This window comes from Trifolium pratense, linkage group LG1 (assembly GCF_020283565.1).
Source record: "Trifolium pratense cultivar HEN17-A07 linkage group LG1, ARS_RC_1.1, whole genome shotgun sequence".
NCBI classification, from domain to species: domain Eukaryota; kingdom Viridiplantae; phylum Streptophyta; class Magnoliopsida; order Fabales; family Fabaceae; genus Trifolium; species Trifolium pratense.
The window spans coordinates 35,350,982-35,365,227 of NC_060059.1; the positions used below are offsets into that span (position 1 = coordinate 35,350,982).

Sequence of the window (14,246 nt, forward strand, 5' to 3'; positions counted from 1 at the left end):
CTTATATATTATATTTATTCAGAAAACAAATAAAAATGTGCAATATAGACCAAGAGTGGTGTCCTTTTATAGGTCTCAACTCATGAGATAGTCACTTCACAGATGACTCAAAATCTATCTAATTAACTTAAACTTGACGTGTGAGATGCTCTCTTTTTTACTTGGGAACTGCTTATAATATTACTATTATTAGTTTCTTTTTACTTAGGAATGCAAACTCACCATACCTTAGCATGAACTTTGGCTCTTTGTAATTTGGTATGGCTTTTCAACTTGTGAGATGGTCACTTTAGACGACTAAAACATTTGTTTACAGTTAAAAGTTACTAGTTAATTTGTTAGGGATATCCTTCATAACATTTATTCATTGGTCCCAACTCTACCACTGAGTAACACATTTTACACATGCAAAAATAGTTTGGCTAAAATATGAGTTGATATGACTGTTTTATTAACCATTCCATATTTGATATCTTTGACTTCTAGTAAAAAGGTAGATTTTGAGTTCCTTTGAGAGTTTAATTAAGTAGAAACATCTCATTATATATATAAATGTTAGAGTTTAAACTCTAATCTACTCTTTCATAAATTGAGGGTATTCATCCATCAACCAAAATGAGAACAAGTTATATGCAAGTCCACATGTGCAAATTTAAAAGTTTGTTACAAGTTTCTTGTGGGTACTACATGTAAATCCACTCATTTGGTTTGTTCTTATTGATTGATGGGCATATACCCTCAATTTATAAAAGGGTGGAGTACGCATCACCTTTCTTTTAATGATAATGTGAACATTATTAATTGAGTTAGAGTTTTTTTTTACAATAACAAAATGATATTCATTCATTCAAATTGATAGATTACATCAAATACAACAACATAATCAACATCGCTAAAAACGTAAAGGATGAATCTGCGAACAAAACTCACAGCATCCGAGTTAATAGCATACAACGGCAAAATGCCTACAACAAATAATATGATAAAGTTAAAGTCACCGAAGTATCCATGCCTCCGGATCTGCAGCGTTGAAGCCCAAATCATTGGTTGAATCTGTAATTGACTGAAACCGATCTTTTCAATATAAATCAAATGAACACCTCACAATACAGGACAACAAAAACGTCACACAAGACGACGAACAACACAACGCCGCACTCAGACGGCGAAATCACAAAAGAAAAACTTGATCAATGTGAAGATCACTTATTTAAATAAAGAAGAAAAGGAAAAACAATTATGAGGGGTGATTTTGGGTCAAAAATTGACCCTAAAACCACCCCTCCTTGATAGATCAAGAAGAAAAAAAAACTAGGTTAAAGTGGGGGGCGGCAGCTATGAAGAAAAGGAGAAGAAAGGTTCCCGTGGAATAATTGAGTTAGATTTTAGGGATAATTAAATTTTTTTTTAACTAAATACACAAATGAAAAAAATACTTTGAAAAAGTGCGATAAACAAATAAAAAAGGAATGGTCGTTTTAAACATGTTTTTTCTTTTAAGTTTTCAAATTTTGATTCGATATATTGTAAGAGTTTAGTTTATTTCACTAAAATTCAATTTATGTTGGACGGTCAAAGTTATTTATCACTATTGATCACTTTTTTCCCCTTCATTTGTTTTTTTTTTTTTTTTTTTTTACACATTTGTTTATTGATTTGATGTTAGATGTTTGAAATATATTAAGTAAGGTAGTGTGCAATCAAAATTTGCTAAAGTGAAATAGTAATTTATACTAAAGTCTAATAATTGGTAAATATTGTCTATATTGAACAATATTTTCAACATATATCAGTAATTAAAAGTAATGTTTTCAAAATATATTTATATTCAATATCTCACACATTTCAAATATAATTACTTCCTATTAACATAAGAAAATATAAATAGCTATAACTTTCTCTCCTCTTTTCCTCTCTCGTCTCTCCCACCATTCTCCTCCAACCAAAGTCAAGAATATGACAGTTGAGAATCATGAAATCATAAGGATGAAGATCAAACTCATAAGTAAGATAGAGAACATAAGAGTATTCATGAGGAAGATACTCATAGAAATTTATATTAAATGAATATAGATCGATAAAAGAATAAGTAAAATGTACAATCAGCAGCGGACCTAGGGGTGGGCTCTGGTGGGCTACGGCCCACCCCCACCACCAAAAAATAATTTTTTTTTATATATATAGGGTATTAATTTAAATGTATTATTAATAATTTTAAGTCACCCGGTATATATATGTACAAATATTAATGTAAATATTAATTTAGAGTATATTATTGATGATTATAAGTAATTCGGTACACATATTAGTTCAAGTATTAGTGTAAATGTTAGTTCATAATTAATTGAATTTATAATAATAGATAAAATTAGCAGTTGAACTAGCATATATAAATATGAAATGACATAAAAAAATATGTTTAATTAATATTAAATTTTTCAAGTCCCATATTTTCACATTTATTGTAATTTTAGTCCTATCTCAATATTTTTTTATTACTTTTTTGCTGTAAAATTAGCAAATTTTAATGGGAAAAAATTGTGAATTTTGGTCTCAAATTTGATATTTCATCTTTAGATTCAATGTTGGAGATAGTAAATCACCTTTATAGCCAAAAATCACAATTTTTAGAGTAAAAATATAGTTTGTTGGTACCAAAATTGTAACATGTGAAAATAGAGGAGCAAAAAATTCAATTTAAAAATAGATTGACTATTTTTCGGCCCACCCACGATATTTTTTCTGGTTCCGCCACTGTGTACAATGGTGTAATTTATTTATACGACTATTTGGAGTAACTAACTCCCTAACTAATTTTTTAATCTCCTAACTAACTTGATAACTCATCAACTAACTCTAATCGATTAATTAAGAATCTGTAATATTTTTAACACTACCATGAGACTAATACATGGTCAAATACTTAGCTGAGACAAGCTTCTACATTTCTAATTTTTCTTAGCCCCTATTAATTCTACGCTAAAATATCTTGATTGATACTGCTAATAAAAAAACTCTCAACTCATCAAACAGATAAAAGTCAAAGCATTGATTTTGATTAATATCTCAATTGCAATAGCAGCCACATATGACCTTGTTATTTTAATACACATGAAAACATATATTCAATCTGTAGATAGCATAGTAGTCATTGGGATTTACTTCATACCTCTCTTAATGTCATACAAAATAAATTTTCTTTTAGCATCAAAAGATGTAACAACAATATCATCAATCAACTTACATATATTAATGTTCCATTCTATTGTGTAACAATCTAATATAACATATAGTATTTGTAAACCTGGAGTACCGAATTCGATTCCTACTCATATACGATAGTTCTCGAGCTGAACATCTTTAGCCGTCAACGGCACATACTCTCCGAGATAAACTTCGAGATGATCAGCCAACGCGGACTTATCAATATTCTCATGATGATAACTCTTGCAAACCAAATAAAGCACGGTTTGCAAAACAAGCCCAAACAAGAACAAACAAGACAACAACAATAAACTTAGTATCCCATAACCTGTTCTATCCACATAACCAAAACACCATGTTCCATTCACAACCACAACCTTAAAAACCAACCTTATCAAAACAAATGAAACATTAAGCACCAAAAATATAAATAATGATAAACCCATTTTACCCTTTATCAATTCTTTGCTCTTCACCATAGCTTTAAATCCATATAAATCTTCTAAAACTGTGACAACACTAGCTAGTTGCCAAATCAAAGTTAAGTAAACAAATCCAATAAAATAAAATATCATAAGAAAAATAAATAAAATCACCCCACCATTTTTTAAACCAATTGAAATTGCTAACAAAATTATAACAAAAAATGTTATAAAATTGTAAACAAAGAAAACACCATAGGCACATAAAAATGTTATCATAAGTCTCTTCCAAACCTTAGGAACAATTTTCATGACTTTTTTGTATGAAACATCTTTGGAAGTGAAAATTGATGCTGTTGTGTAAACAATAGCTGAGGTAGAGAGAAGAGAAAAGATGAGAAGAAAAGTGAAGTAAAGTAATTTGAAAAGCAAAAGATAGATGAATTGTGAAGAGATTATGTCGGTGAGTTTTTCATATTTTGGTGTGCCTTGTTGAGTTTGGTCTATTTGTTCTTCAGTGTGTTGGATTTTTTTGAAGATGAGGTTGGAAACTTCTATGTGGAATAGGAAGATGAAGGAAAGTGGTAGGAGAAGAGTTAAGGTGATTTGTGTGAAGATTTTCTCCATGAGAATATGATCTTGAAGGATTCTTTGTAGCAACCAAAAAAACCAAGAAATTGCATATCTTCTTGTTCTTTGTCCATGGTTTTGTTTTTTTGAGTTTGATTTTGGAAAAGAGATTGGTTTGGTGAAGATGAAGATGAAGAGAGACGGAGAAGACTATATTGGTAGAGAGAATGAGTCAATGGTTTATTAAGATTGAAGACTTTGGACTCCAAAATATACAATATAGTAATAGTTATACATTGAATGAGTCAAAAAAAAAAATGTGAACAAAGACTCCTTCCTTTCATTTGTTCACAATGTTTTTATAGCGAAGGCTAACATGAAATAGTTGATCAAGTGGTGTATGGGGCATCATTTATCAATAATTTTATAATCAATATAAATTTTATAAAATTTATTGTTGGATGAAAGTTTATATTATATAGGTTATTTATACAAATTTTTAAAAAAATGAAAATTATTTGATGTGTTATTGAGATCCACTAAGATTAACGGTATTTAATAAAAATTCATAAACCGTTAATCTTGATGAGTCTTAATAACATATCAAATGATTTTAAATTTTTTAAAAAAATTGTATGGATAGTCTATATGATATAAACTTTTAATCAAACGGTGAATTTTGTAAAATTTATATTCATTATAGAGTTATTGACAAGTGGTGCACCATGCAACAACTGAATTGGATTGTGCGGTCACACTTTTTGCAGTCATAACTTGTAGACTGTTCGATCAATATTGGACGGTCAAGATTTAAAATCAAATTTTAATTGTTCGATCAAGGGTCGCATGAGTTTAGCTCAGTTGGCAGGACATTACATTATATATGCAGAGAGACGAGATTTGAATCAGATTGTCCCACTTATCCACTTAAAGGTGGAATTTCTAGTCTCTCAAGCCCCAACATATTCTACCATAGAGGTGAACGATTGACAATAGCCCTCCTGAACACAAACTTACAACTTGCTTATATTGTGCTCTTCAAGAGCGACTTTTCTCAAAATAGCAAAAGGTGCTGAGTTGAAATCCTATTTAAACTAAGAATTCTTATGGTTTCGGAGGATCTAAATACCAGAGAAACGGGAACGAAGACCTTTTTCCTCCTTTTTCTCTCCGACCCTTTGCTCTTAAGAATGTGAACTTCAAGTTAAAAATAAGTAATTGCAATTTTCCGACCCTACCTCTCCTCCACTCATAATGCATGCATAGAAAGGGATGTGGTGTATGACCCACCGATGACATACGATGTTGAAACATAGATGTTGGTTTATCCAATAATGCTCTAATTTCTAAAACTGTGGATCTAAGTGTATTGAAAAGTTTTTATAAGGACAACTCATCCCATTAAAATAAGAAGAAAATTTAATTCCATTTTTTCTCAAGATCCTACCTACAAGCTTTTCTTTTTTAGGAACTGTTTACAAACTCGACTGACGAAGATCAGTTAACCTATGTTAGGGATCTAAAATCACAATTAATAATAGAGACAAAAAATTACCAAAATTAAAAAATACAACAATTACAGGAATCTTTTTGGAACATGGTAAAACAAACAAAATTTTCCATTTTCGATAACTCAACAATACGTACGTTTCTGAAATTAGTTTTTAGCTATAAGATAACTTATGGAATATAGTCATATTAGATAACATCTAGATGCAAAGAAAAGTATATTTTTTAGACAAAATAGGACGCATAACTTATGGAATATAGTTATATTATATGGAACTCTAATTTCTTTGAGGTAAAGATAACTCTATCCTGCTTGTATCACGAATGAATTGTCTAATTTTGGAAGGGTAAACACGGATGAATTGATTCATGCAAAAAAAATCTATGAATTGACTCATTCAAATGCATGTTCAATTTTTGTGTTTTACTTTTATGTAATATTATTATTTTTTTCATTTTTTGTTTAGTAATTTAGTGACTAGAATATTATATTTAAGATGAATAGGTGTAATGTTTAGACTCTTCTCTTTTAACCCACAAATTTTCTCTTCTTTTTGATCTATCAGAGAGGAATGATTTAGGGTTGATTAATCTAGGCATAGAATCATCCCTCCAAAATGTTTTTTTTTTTTCTATTTTAGCTAGACGATTGTGGTTCTCACATATCTTTAGTGTTTCTTTCGTGTTTTTTTTGTGATTTCATCATCTCATAGTGAAACATTGTTTGTTTTAATTTTCGTAGTTTGTTTGTAAATTAATATCTTCGATCCATTTTCTCTAACAAATTAAAAAAAAAGTCACGTGTTCAATCTATAACTCATATATGGAGAAAACTGGATTGGGTGAAGGAAGTCGCCTTATGTGCTACATAGATTTTTTGACAAGATTAATCTGCGCTAAACGGTGGTAGAAACTTCGTACTTAATTATATCATGGTAAATGGTAACCTAAAAAAAATTCATGATAAAACATATGAGGAGTGCTAGCAACACACTCTTTAACAAACACACTCTAACACACTCTCTTTTATTGGGTAAAATTTATATGGGTCCAATAAAAGTTATATGGGTTCATATTCTTTTATGGGACTCATGTGAATTTCAACCAATAAAAGAGAGTGTGTTGGAGTGTGTTTGTTAAAGAGTGTGTTGCTAGCATTATTCAAAACATATTAATTTAAAATATAGCAAAAACCAAAATTTTATTTTTCTAAGTGTGATAGGACTCAAGTGGTTATATTAAACATCGGATGAGTAACATTGTTTGAGAGATCCTAGTTTAAATCAGCTATTGTTATTGTTATCTCAGAGACACAATCTATTTTTGGTAAAGGGAGAAAAATTTTAGATGGTATTTTAATTGCCAATGAAGCGTGGTACGAAGAAAAATAATGAGTTTATTCTTTATAAAATAAGTTTTGAGAAGACATATGATTCTGTAGGGGTAGGGAATGATTCAACTTTTTGGAGGGATATTCTTATTTCTTAGTATTAGAAATGGAAGTGAGCTGGGAGAAGGGAATTGGTTTTATGATAAAATTCAAAGAAATGTGCATGATACTGAGAGTACTTTGTTTTGAAAAGAAATGTGATGACAAACAAGTACTTTGTTTGGGTGGAGGATTTGGTGCTCGATTGTTGCTCTATTTTGGATATTTTGTTTTAGAGGTAAATGTTTTAGATTCTTGGGTTTGGTTAAGTGCACCCAATTATGATCTCAAATGTATATATACAAATACAACTATGAGTTTAACTGATATGCAAGTGATGGTGTAAAATAGTTTTATATAATCGTTCAATAAATAACCATCATTTTATTATTTATGTCAAGAAAGTGTGGTGAAAGTGGGATGATGTGACAGAAAACATGATTGATATTGGTTGACAATGTAAAATTATTTTACACCGTCGGTGCATATCAATTAAATCCATACAACTATATAAAATAGTCTAAATGTTTACACCCATATAACAAGTTATTCCAAAACATGAATAAAAAACTTGCAATGAAGTTGGTTATTAGGGATGTAATTGAATCCATTCGGTGGGTATCCGCACAATGTATTGAGCTCATATTCAATTAATTTCTAAATAGAAATTTAATAAGCCTTATAACATTATTTGATCACTTAATCAATTAAGGCTCTTAATTGATAAATAGCTAATATAATTATATAAAGATACTTGCTCATATAATATTATTAGAATATAATAAAATATTCCAATATGTAGATGAGTGCTATAATACCTTATTTCATATACCCTACCAATTGTTATCCTATTGCTCCTATTGCTTATTATAAGTAAATTCTATTATAAGTGGTACTCCCTAAACTTGGATGAAATGTTTCTCCCTTAATCCACAATTTTAATTTATCAACAAATAAAAAAAAAATTTAATTGCATATTTAGTCCCTTATATTTACTTTACGTTTTAATTTGGTTTCTTACGTTTAAAAAGTTTTAAGTTGGTTCTTTTAATCAAATTTTTGTCTAAATCGTCTACATGACTAATAGATTTGCGTACACGGAAAACTTAGGAGATACTTTGTGAAAGTGTTATAAGAAATTAACTTAAAATTTAACAAAAAGTTATAAGAAATTAACTCAAAATTTGACGAAAATGACAAACTTATGTTGATATCAATAACATAAGAGACCAACTTAAAACTTTTTAAACATAAAGGATCAATTTAAAACCTAAAATAAATATAGGGGACTAATTATGCAATTAAGCCTAAAAAAAACTTCCTAAAGTTTTCTGACAGTGTTACTTAAAAAGAAATGGAAACACTCTAAAAATAAAGGGGGTGTATTAGAAGACTCTGTGACCGCGAATAACAAAAATGCTTATAAACTTTTTGTTAAGCGGACCAAAACTTGTGGCTCAACGATACTGCATATGTAACAAGCAAAGATATAAGGCGGATGCTAAATGTACCATACAGCTTCTAATCATACCCCTATATGTTTCTCAGTTATTAATTGTCGCTTTATTTATTTTTATTTTTTTGATAATAATTGTCGCTTTATTTTTTAAGCAAGCAAACATTAATTGTCGCTTTTTAAAAAAAATCATTTTTATTTATTTGTTTTTTAAGTTCGATAATTTTTTAATGAATTGATTTAAATAAAATAAAAAAAACTTTAGTTAACTTTCCTTGTTTGATTTTTTAAAAAAAACAACTTCCCCTTGTAGCTAAGATGTCGAGTGCGGGTCCTTTAGACTTAAAAATCTGTGTTTGAACCTATCGATCGTAGGTCATATTGCTTATTTTCAACATTTCAAAAGAATAATTAAAATTTAGAAAATAATTTTTTAAAGAATCTTAAACAAATGAAAATGGTTCTTCTCTAGTTCACTTTTCTCGCATTCTCTCTTCTAACTTGCTATCTCTCTCGTAATTTAACGCTCACTCTCTCTTTCTTCATTAAAAAATAAAAATATAATCAAAAGAGAGGATGAGATTAAGAGAGATATAAAAAGTAAGAATAGGGATTGAGAAAAAAGAGAAGGAACTTATCCAATTTATAAACAACTAGGTCGATTATCATTTTTGCATGTGAGAAGCCCTTTTAAGCCCACCTTTCTTTTTTGTTTTTTTATAGAAAAATTTAGAACGTAAATATAAGTACATCAATTCAAGACAGAAAAAACTTATGATTCTCAAAATACTTAAAAATTAATTACATTTGATGGCAAGATGAGACTTTCTTGTAGTTTCATTCATGATCTCAACGGATATGATTTTTGTATGATTAATTAAATTCTTTGGTTAGGTACAAACCAAATCTTTGAATCATGAAGCCTATGACTTTTATATGATGTATTGCCAAAAATAAGTGTCGCTAAATTGGATGCCCCCAAGCCAAACAGGCCATGTTGTATGAATAAAATAAGTCAACAAAAATATGTAAGATGTGGATCCTGCTTACATTTATACACAAAATTCAAAAAGTAATTTGATCATACTAATTTCGGGGCAAATCATTCTGAGACTAGTTTGATAGGATAGGTGATCCCATGCATGTTGATCAATATTTAAGAAATTGTTTGAAAATTTAATATGACATACTTTTTTAAAAAATAAAAAGTATTCACTGCATGCAACTGCAATGATTAGATTACTTCAAAATGACATATATTGTTTTTAAAAAGTAGAAACTCATGATCCTACTCTTTATCAGAGCTGAGACAACGATTTAATTCGTGTAAGCTCCTTAAAAATAAGAGAAAACACACATATACCACAAAATTTAACTCTATGTATCAACAATGAATTAACCAATGTGATATATAAGATATGAACCATCGATCTTTAACTCTTGCATATGAAAAAAAAATCGATTGGAAGAAGTGAATTTGTGTTTAACAGATTTGTCTTGATTGAGAGATTACTTACTAAACAACAGTAAAACCATTATATCTATAAGTAGTAATCTTCTACTTAGTGAGAGTTATGATGACAATTTTGTTACATGTACATTCAAAGAATCAAAGGGCAACTAAACATATCTAATGATAGAAGACTAAGGTAATCATTTAGGTAATTAATTACAGCTTAAACTCTAGATTAACTTTCAAACAAAATCAACAAACCAAGTAGACAATTTTTCGTCAAAAATCATTATGTCAACTAGTATTTTCTTGTGCAATTGTGGATAAGATGAATCGACAACGATTAAGACTTCATAATATTAAATTTAACTTATGTGGATGTTAACCTCTTGGATTCTTACTAATTCCACATAATAGTGATAAAAAAGATGAACATGATTAATGACATATTGATTCGTTTCACACAATATATATATAAGTATTTACCACTATAGTCCTCCCCCACTAGATGCACGTTTAGATAAGTTAGCAAAGTAAATTAAATATTTTAGGTAAAATATAATATATATATATATATATATATATATAAAGTGCTTTTTAGTCATAAATAAAGTATTTTAGTTGAAATGTTTGTTATAACTTTATCCAATAAATATGTGTTGTGAGGGGCTAAATTGTCATTTTAATTGAGTGTTATTTGAGGACTTAACGCGTTAGTAGAAATAATAAGGAAAATTGTCAACTCTTGCCTACCAATATTGGTGATGGTGGCAAGTATGTATGGTTTGAACTTTGAACAAGAAAATGATTTGTTCAAATAAAATAAAAAAAAGTAAAAAGGAAAAGGAGACAAACTTTAAAAAATCTGACTTAGTCAAAAAGTACAACGATTTCCCATTTTCTTTTTTGTCTTTTGAGTTTGAAAATTTATATATTTAATTTCTATATGCATAGTTTTACTTAGAAATTCAGCAAGATCTTGTTATTTAGATATTTATTAAGTATGTTTGAAAATAATATTATTACATATATTTGATTGAATGTATATGTAAATTTAACTTTTTTTTTTATCTCGATGGAAAACTTTCTTTGATGTTGTTGGAAGTATGGAAACTTCTTTTTTGGTCTAGTGGAAACTTCTTTTATACACAACAATATGGAAAATTGAAACTCTTTTAATTGAATTTTTTTTTTTAGTAGTTAAAACTCTTTTAATTGAATTTTATTTCATGTAAAAGCTAAAAAGAAAATTGACCTTTATTTCATGTAAAAGCTAAAAAGAAAATTGACCATGTGGTACATATTAATTAAATTTCATTTGTATACTTGTTAAAAAAAAATCATGTGTATATTCCATGCAATATTTTAAAAAATAAATAATAATTGATCGATTAGATCATGTGAACCAGTTCTAACTACAATTTAATTGTTTTATTAATTTGATTTTAATTTTATCTCAATTCATAAGATTTAAGGTAAGTAAACCGTGACTTTTGAAAGAGTCTACACTAGAATAAATCAACATATTAGACTGGGAATAAAGTTTAAATATCACAAAAAAAAAAAAAAACCTTAAAATATTACGTACATGAGTTTTCTCACTTAAATGCGATTCGTCGCCACTCCCACTCCCACTCTCTCAAACCTTGTGAATTAAGCTAGACTCAAATACTTTCTCAAAAAAAAAAAAAAAAAAGCTAGACTCAAATACTATTAAAACTTTTGGAAGAGTTTTAAAACATTGGACAAATCATCACACTAAAAATAATCACACATGACATTTTCACCTTTCACTCAATTTGGTTTGCTAAGTTGCTTCACTTGAGAAAGAAAAAATGACATGAGTTATAGTGATGATGATGAAAGGTTGTACGTCACCACAACTAAATTGCATTTTAATTTAAGAATTAATGTAAACCAAACAAGCATGTGGCTTACTTGCTTTAATGCTATTTGTCCCGTCCCACCACTTACTTCATGAATTTATAGAAAATGGAAATCGTAGGATGTATTGTATAGGTTTGAAAATTAAGAGAGCATGTTCTTTTGTAATATTGTTCAAACTTAGTTTAAAAGTTAGTTTTATTTCAAGTTAGTTGGTTATAATTAACTTGTTAGTTAGTAGTTGGTTAGTTGGTTACTTGTTTATCAAGCTAACCACCTATCTTTATTTGTCGGAGAACAAGTACACACACTTTGTATTATTGAAGAAGAGAAAGAAGATTTAGGAAAAAAGAAAAGAGATTTTATTGGAAGCACGAAAAGAAGAGTAAAATAGCAACAACAAAAATCCAAAATAACCGTATAACAGTATCATATTATATAAATTATAGTATTTATAGAGACTTAGAATTAGTTAATTTGTTTAGAATTTTTAAGTTATTTTTAGGCAAAAATTATAGAAAAAGTTGATTGTTGCATATATATAAAGTATCTGTGATGAATATGTATATATGCTCTCCATTTTCAATGGAGTGCTCTCACTCTATTTATTTTATCGGAGATTTAATTTTTTCATCTACTAATTTTCTCGCGTGTCCTATAAATTTACTAAAATATCCCCGTCCGCTACTTAGATAGCGGATATTTCCAAAAACACCTATTTTATAATGAATTTACTAAAATATCTTTGTCCGCTACTTAAGTAGCGGAAGAGTAAAACGATAAAAGCATAGGACGCACGAGAAGTGGGGTGAAGTGGGTGATGTGGCGGAAAACATAGTTGGTATTGATTGGCGGTGTAAAATTATTTTACACCGTCGGTGTATTTAAATTAAATCCTTCCCAAAAACACCTACTTTTATAATGAATTTACTAAAATATCTTTGTCCGCTACTTAAGTAGCATAAAGGTAAAACGATAAAAGCATAGGACGCACAAGAAACTGATTGAATGATAGCAGAAAGTTAAAACGATAAAAGTATAGGACGCACGAGAAACTGGTAGAATGATAAAACTAAATCTCATTGTGTCGCCCCTACTTGAAAATGGAGAGTAAGATGGGCTGATGAGCAGCACAGAGTTTCCATTTGCTGTTTGCACCGCCCACAATGGACGGACACCTTTGTCATTGAGTACATACAAGTTGCATGTAATAATACCAAGAAGTTTCGTTACCTCTTTTGTAAAAAAAAAATCGTCAACTCTTATGTAATTTTCCACTTCATCGTGTTGGATTCAAGAAGCTCTTGTTATTACTTCTTTCTCAATAAAAACAAATAAATAAATAAATGGGTCTCTTGAGTTGAGAATATTGACATATATATTCGTAAATTTGTATTCTTTCTTTTGTTGAGAATATTGACATATATTTTTCTAATAAGCTTGAGATTATGGTGTATAATTCGAAGAGGCCGTTTAATTTGTAAAAATAAAGTAATAGATAAAACAATACATATTACTATTAGAATAGTTTATGATAAACTCTTATGTATGATACTGAAACAATAGGAACAAATATTCTTTGTTTGCGAATTGAATTTTAGAGATATATAATTAATATTTTAAAATAACTAAAAGAAGAATATGATAAATGATTCTATAATACTTTAAGCACACTTATATAATTTTTCTAAAATAATATATTTTATGGTGTTCTTAATTTAAAAATCAACTCACAAAAGCCTAAAAATATATAATAAAATAGAAACATAAGAAGAAACATGACAACACTATTTTCTTTCTTTTGTGAGAGTTTTTCCTTACAGAGAGAACTTAAACCGCTGATAAATTATCGAGTGTATAAAAACTGAGAATAAATTTCTTTAACTTTGTTAATAAATCATGATTTTCTTCTAGTGCAAACTAGCCTTAAACCTACTACATTATTTAAGGATCCACAAGAAATCATTTTTTAGAAGAAAAAAATGATGTAATTATTAGTTTGACTAATTAAAAATATATCTACAAGACAACATTTCTTATTATAGAAATGCTTAAATAATACTCCTATGTCCCAAAATATAAGGAAATTTAGTCAATGAAAATTGATATATTTAGTTAAAAATTTAGATTAAATACATCGATTTTATTTAACCTATTTTTACTTATATTTTGAGATGGATGAAGTATCCTTAAAAGTTAAAACATAGGGTAACTTTGGCTAAATTTAAACAACAATTTATATATCTATCTACGTATCGTTCCCAAAACGCTCCTCATATATTATATTATATATCAACCAAAAAAAAATGCTGATATATT

The 14,246-nt window shown here is 28.6% G+C and overlaps 1 pseudogene; it reads right to left on the reverse strand.

Annotated features, from left to right (window-relative positions):
• Positions 1 to 3,133: 3,133 nt before the first annotated feature.
• On the reverse strand, positions 3,134 to 4,523 carry LOC123885249 (annotated as a pseudogene).
• Positions 4,524 to 14,246: the final 9,723 nt, after the last annotated feature.